Genomic DNA, 6,911 nt, shown 5'->3' with positions numbered 1-6,911 from the left:
ATATCGTCGTAGATCAGAAAGGAAGAGGGTAAAGGCGCGCGGAAGAGGGTTGCTGGCAAAGTGGAGCAATCGTATTGACGTACAAAAAAAGAGGCGTATTAATTAGCAGCGGGAGAGAAAATTGCGACTGAGGATAGGCCTCAGGGTTGAAATCGTTATCGAGGATCTGCCTCGCGATTCTGATTTAGCCCTGGCGTACCGCCACGTCAATTCTAATTGCGTTTGACAGTAATTTGGCTAATGGGAGAGGGCTGATTGACGGCCAGCCCCCGGTCCCGAGGTGTTCCTTCGGCGCTTTCTCCGCTCACTTGCCATGTTTTTCCGTCTAGCAACAATACTTGTGCAACTGTACCTCCTGAACATGTATCAGGTGTCTCAAACCGTGTACACCCGATAAGTTTCCAATTTCATCGATGTTAATTACGATACGCCGATAAACGTGGGCTTCGGGTAAACCTTGCACGCGGCAGACATACATTTATCCTTAATATTAAATTTCAGCAATGATTTCAATAATTTTTTTATTTCTCGATGGTATCAATAATATGTTTGAAGATGGATTATTTATTGGACCATGCACGGTAAGTCATTTTCAGCTAAATGATTGTTTATCGACTTTTTCCTTTTCTCTTAAAAAATAATTTCTAAATGTAGGAAATAATTCAAATATTGCTATTTATAATAATAGACAAAAACGTACAAATAAAAATATAAGACGATGTATATGGGCAAATCCACAGAACTTTTAGATTTGCAATTGACAACAAATTTTTTTTTGCCAGCACACTTTTAATATTTAGTACACATATTCACACTCTCAAGACCTAACAAAAACTGTATGCGTGATTGATGTTAACCTGACGGCGTGGATGTCAGGAGCTAAAATTTAAAAAAAGATTTTAAATCATAATATTGAAAGCAAGAAATTTTTTATTCAATATTTAAATATTTAATAACTCCCAATTAAGCTTCATCAAACTTCCAAATATACAAACATAACGAAAAATACAATATACTTTGATTGTAAAATGAGAAATATTTAAATAATATTTATTTAATATTTAAATTGGTTAAAACATTTCAAATCAGCTTTATACCACGTGTTGGAATTTTTTGTTATCAGTTTCTTTATAGGTCGATTTTTTGATGATATAGAATGCGAATTTATTTGTTTCAAATATCAATATTTTTTTAACGTAAGAATGTCTCTTATTTTTTCTCATGCGATTACAATTGTCATCGCAAATTTTGCTACGATTACAATCATATTTTTAGGGATCTTAGCCATAGAAATTTTTTACCTCAAAATCGACTTCATATTCGTGTTCCTCACCCCAAGAAACTTAGAAAACCATTTCTCAGTTAAAATAATTCATGCCAATAGGTTAGGATCTACATAGAGTAATTTTATTAAATTACTTATTTTTTCATGGGGAATTACCCTCTTTTCGGTTGTACCAGCAGTTGCCTAATACCCTGTATAACCAAACTGGTTATGCAATGCTTGGATATCTTAAGACTTACAAGTCTTGTTATTTTTTTCACTCAACACCAAAGCATGAACTTCTTAAGTTCAAAACAAATAATAATTATTAACTGACGATTGCACAGGGAGATGTAAGTAACACAATTTTTCGAATTACTTTATTTTCCTAGGAATTCGCGATTATATAATGCAGTACGATATATGTATCTTATCTAAATATAACAAATTACTATGTTACAAGAGCGAACAACTTATAATAATGTACGGAACACGATTTTTATATAACAAAGGAAGGTGAAATGCAGCGCAATCCTCTCTTTTCGCAAGTTTTTCTGCAAACCCCATTGCTCTGCGGTGACCATTGACTTCACCTACACAGAAAGAGACGTGAAATTGAATAAAAGTCGGTAGATCGCGAATGAATCGATTAAACGCAAAATTGCACGACCATGTTGGCCTGCAACTGAACTGCGATTCTCCATTTTTACACGAAATAGATTCGCGTCGCTGCGTGTAACAAAATATACGCTTAATTCACCTTGTCTGATTTAGCGGAACCGCATTGTCCTCTTGATACGAACACTATAGCTGTACAAATCCTCGGTAATACCGTGCTTTGAATGTCCTTATTAACAAAGCTGTTGGAAATATTGCAAAGAAATGTTCATCGACGTTGACATTTTTTCTTCTTGAACGATTGACAAGTTGGTTCTTCAAAAAATGTTCTAGGCATTCCTGTTCATGCAATCTTCACTGTTAGAACTTACTTAATGATAAATGTAGCGTATTATACAGTATGATTTATTTTAACTGTTTTATCATATGGTATTTGTTTATAAATGGAATTATTCGCTCTTTGCCATTTCATCTGTTAATCGATACGATATATCTAAAAATGATACTGTTATAATAGCATACAGTTTGCTAAGCTAGATTATTCTTTTAATAAAGAATGTGGGATCAGAAGAAGAATGTGTATTGTATGTGTATATTGAAGCGACGTTACGAATCTTACTGGAGTGTGCTTTTTAAAATATATAAATACTTATATATATACAATTAGAAAAGTATTTGTTAACCAGAAGATAACTTTATTAATAATAAAAGTAATTTGTCAAAGTAATAATGTCGAGGGACATATAAGTGTAATACTTACAAAAATTAAACTTAACAAATGTATGCAACGTCAAATAAGAAGTTAGGTCTAGTCAGGATTTTCAAAAAATTCGTAAGTCGACTTTTATAAATATGATGTATCGTAGAAAAAAGAAAGAGCAAACTTGAGTTAAAACAAATGTTGTACCACGAGGAAGGGGAATATGGATATGGCTGACCTGAACGTCTGACCTAATACGACTCGCACTCCTTCCAGAACTGGTCCCTCATTACATGAAAAATTATCCGTCACCGCGTATATACCTGGCGTTGGAGCTACCACGTATCTTTTACAGGAGAGATGCTCCATTCCAACCTAACCTGAAACTTCTTTCATGAATATCTCAACACGCCTGCAATATTTTCTAAATTTAAAAGCATTTTTCTCATGTAAACCGCATATAAGCATTCGAATAAAATTAAAATCAATAAAATCGGTCCACGTACAACTGAGATATCGTAATATCATGTCATGAATCTGTCAGAAACGGTATTTTTCGTATGATTTTCCCGTCATCAACCCTTAGCCAATAGGAGCTAAGCAAAAGCCGAGTGTCGTTCGTCGACTCTTGGAATCATTCGGTTCGGCATGGCTCGTCGGTCATCGAGCGTCGAGAGTTGAAACAGATGATGTCATCATTCATAACTTGCCAAGTGTCAAAATAATAAAAATACAAATTCAAAAATAATATGCATTCTAAATAATCATCTGTTATCTTGGGAGTCAATAAAATTATAAAGTACAGAAGAAAAGGAAACAGAATGTTTTATATATTAGAAAAATAAGACAAATAATTTAAGGTATAGGATTCAAATTCCTTTTCAATTTTAACCTTTATTTAATTTCATTTTTCTTCATGCTTCCAAGCTGTCACAAAATTTTTAACCGACTTCGAAAAGGAGGAGATTACTCAATTCGACATGTATATTTTTTTTTTGTTACTTATATTTTCTTTACTTCACTATTTTATTATCTTTTCTAATCTTAAATATATCTATATAATGACCGAGTCCATGTCTTGGCTGAGAAAGTTGTAATAAATAAGGATTATTCATATATCTACATAATAAGTTGAGAACGTATTATATTTTTGAATTAAATGCTCCAACTATAACATCTCGAAATTCTGGCAATCGTATTGTCAGTTGAAGTAGTGCGCTGATTTAAGCTTGTCAGGATTCCTGCCGGTTGCAGTGATAAGGGTAAATACTTGACACTTGCGTTGTGTAACGCTCACAGGTTCGTTACTTTCACGAATTTTAATAAAATCTTGAAAGAGCCCACCGTCAATACTTCATGCTATAAGATAATATGCGAAAAATGTGTTTTCTATAAAAAGCTACGTCTGAATACCCTCTTGAAACACCTATGGATAGGTCGTTCCTCTTGAGAACGAGCAAAGGGAAGATCGGGTCTCGTCGAGGTTCGAAAGAGACAGAAAGTGATTTCGACGGGACGCGTGTAATGCCACACGCTCGATTCATTTCATTAGACACGCGGCGAGGACGTGACGCGAGATCGGCTCGATCCTTTTGCAATCTGACAATCCCGTCGATCGTTTCGACGCCGTGGCCGAGGTGAGCGTGACGGGGACGTCGACGGCCCGCGCCGCTCCGGCCACACGCGCGCGTTAATTAAAGTTCGCGGGACGACGTTGGACGACTCGTCTTGTTTTTCTGCGAGCCGAGTCGCGCGAAGAATGCCTTGCAAATTATTGATTACAACCCTAATTGATGTTGGGCAAGATGCAACTGTTGAACTACGATTCCCCGGTTTCTCGGCGTAGATTCTACCTTTATGCGAACAATCGCTAGTAATTCAATTTCGTAGAGACAGAGACAGAGACGGACGGAGATGAAAAGCAAGTATCGCGTGAAAATTCATGAGATACAGCGGGTGGTCAAATTATTAGTTATGCATGGCTGTTGTACGCTCTGATCAATTCGAAATTTTATTTTCAAGAAAATTGTACGGATATGTTACGTGAATTTTGCATTTTTATTCTTATTTTGTATTGTACGACAGATTTGATTGTCTTTTGCCGACAAAAGCCGATTAAATATTGACATTAGGTTTACGGATCACGGTCATTTTGACTCACTCCAAATCTCACAAGGATTTACAGAAACCGTTTATATTTTTCGCTAACCACTCGCGGTGATTTTTACCCATGTAAAAAGACAAGCTATCCAAATATCCAAATTTATGTTTGTTCAAGTTTCTTAATTAATTTTACTAAATCAAATTCACTCGTCAAAGCATTACTTCAGTAATAAAAATCTTATGAGAGATATCCGTAAACCTAACGTTAAGAAAAAATAATTTTCTAATTAACATATTGTCAGTTTCCGATGACTCACATAACGCTGAAAGTGTTAATCGATCATCACACTTAACTCATTAATGCAGATACTTGCATTTCGAGATTCAGATCCTTTTTCCCGTTAATCCTCGAGAAAAACCCACGGAATCTTAAATTTGCTCAACATTGAAAAGGAAACAGAAAGTTTGCTGCGATTATCACAACTTTAGCCACGGATTGATAATGCTGCACATGTCGACGTCCTCGGTACACTCTGCTCGGCATAATTAGTGATCGACGGTTTAATAAGCCGTAAGCGATATACCTGTTCACAGATTAATTAATTTCTCCATGGTTTAGCCGCTTTTGCCAACGAGAAGAACTGTCCGGGTCCGAATGATTTGTACGGCTGCTTATTTAAGCCGAAATATCGCGTATCTACCATTCGCGCGGTATTAATATTTCCATTGGTACTTATAATTCTGCCATTGTTTCCTGAACAAAGAGCGATATCGTGTTATTCGCCGACGTCGTCGCGACATTTTCGTCAAAGTCATTTTCCGGATAGCAAACAGTGCCAAGGAACGTTCGCTGCTGTAACGTAAAAATGTCTGTCGATGCTGTCGACGTTCTTGATAAATATCTGTTTTAGCAGACAGAATCCCTGGATGGAACGAAAAAAGAATAAAACTACTTTCAATTATATAGTCATCATCGAATACACAGAGTTGTAGAATATAAAAAGGAAACTACAGCTATCATTTTATGTATGAATCAAAAAAATAACCAGCTATAATTAAAATTACTTTGAGAAGACTCCTACAGGGGCGACAGGAGATTCCTGCCGAAAACAAAGGTATCTAGCATTAATACGAACAAAAATATAATATGGTAAAACTGTACAGGGTGTCCCACAAATGTTGGAGTTCCTTGAAAGGGGTGGTTCGGAGGGAATTATTTTTGGAAATAAATTGATTAATTTAAAAAAAAAAAATGGCATAGGTAAATTCATTTGAAAACAGGAAACTTTCGTACAAGAAGACCATCTTGTAAGTGTTTTATACTTTTTAGTTGAATGAATAGTAATATAAAATTTGAAATAATAACTGAAATCCTCTCTTTAAAATCAGAATTAAGAACTTCATTTTATGAAATATATATTTTTCTTTAAAATAATCATAATTTTATTGCATTGAAAGCCCTGACCAAAGATGACTACGAGTAGTGTATCAATCACAAAAAATAATCAAGAAAAAAGAAACGCTGTAGTATTCATAAAAAAAGATATAGACAGCACGAAAGGGTTAAAGGAAAATATGCATACACATATGAAACAACTTCATACATTTCATTATAAGAGTAGTATGTTTAAAAAGTTAATTACGAAACTTTAGAACTTAATTATGAGATCTCGGTCGGAATTACTGGCTGCATTTACTATAATACAAATTTAAGGAATAAGAGGAAAGAGAATAAAGAGAAGAGAATCAGCCTGGAAGAAAGCAGCGTCGTGGCATTGCTCCCTCTGGCCAAGAAATTCTGGCAGGAACGGGGGGAAGGAGTCGAAATAAAGCACCCCCCTTACCTCCCTCCATGGACTAAAAATCTCCGGGAAAAGAAATTACTTTCTCCTTTGTATTTTGGCATGGCGCGCGACTTGGGGACCTGGGCGAGGAGGTCGAAAGGAGAGGGATTTAAGGAGGAGTGGCGTGAGGAATTCGAAGGAAAAGGACGAACCTTCGTCGTGATCCTGGGACGAAATCGGAACCTTTAAACGTCGAGGAAAAGAACGCGGAAGAACAAAGTTTCTTTATTAGTGGAACAATAAAAATTTGGATACGATAATTTTCCACTTTTCCGTGAAACTGTAGTGATTACTAATTTAATTTGCATCCGTTTCGAAAGAAGTGCACTTTTTGCATTTTGGTCCACCATATTGGATTCGCCATTTTGAATTTGTAAATTCT

This window comes from Hylaeus volcanicus, chromosome 5 (assembly GCF_026283585.1).
Source record: "Hylaeus volcanicus isolate JK05 chromosome 5, UHH_iyHylVolc1.0_haploid, whole genome shotgun sequence".
NCBI classification, from domain to species: domain Eukaryota; kingdom Metazoa; phylum Arthropoda; class Insecta; order Hymenoptera; family Colletidae; genus Hylaeus; species Hylaeus volcanicus.
This window is presented reverse-complemented; position numbering follows the sequence as displayed.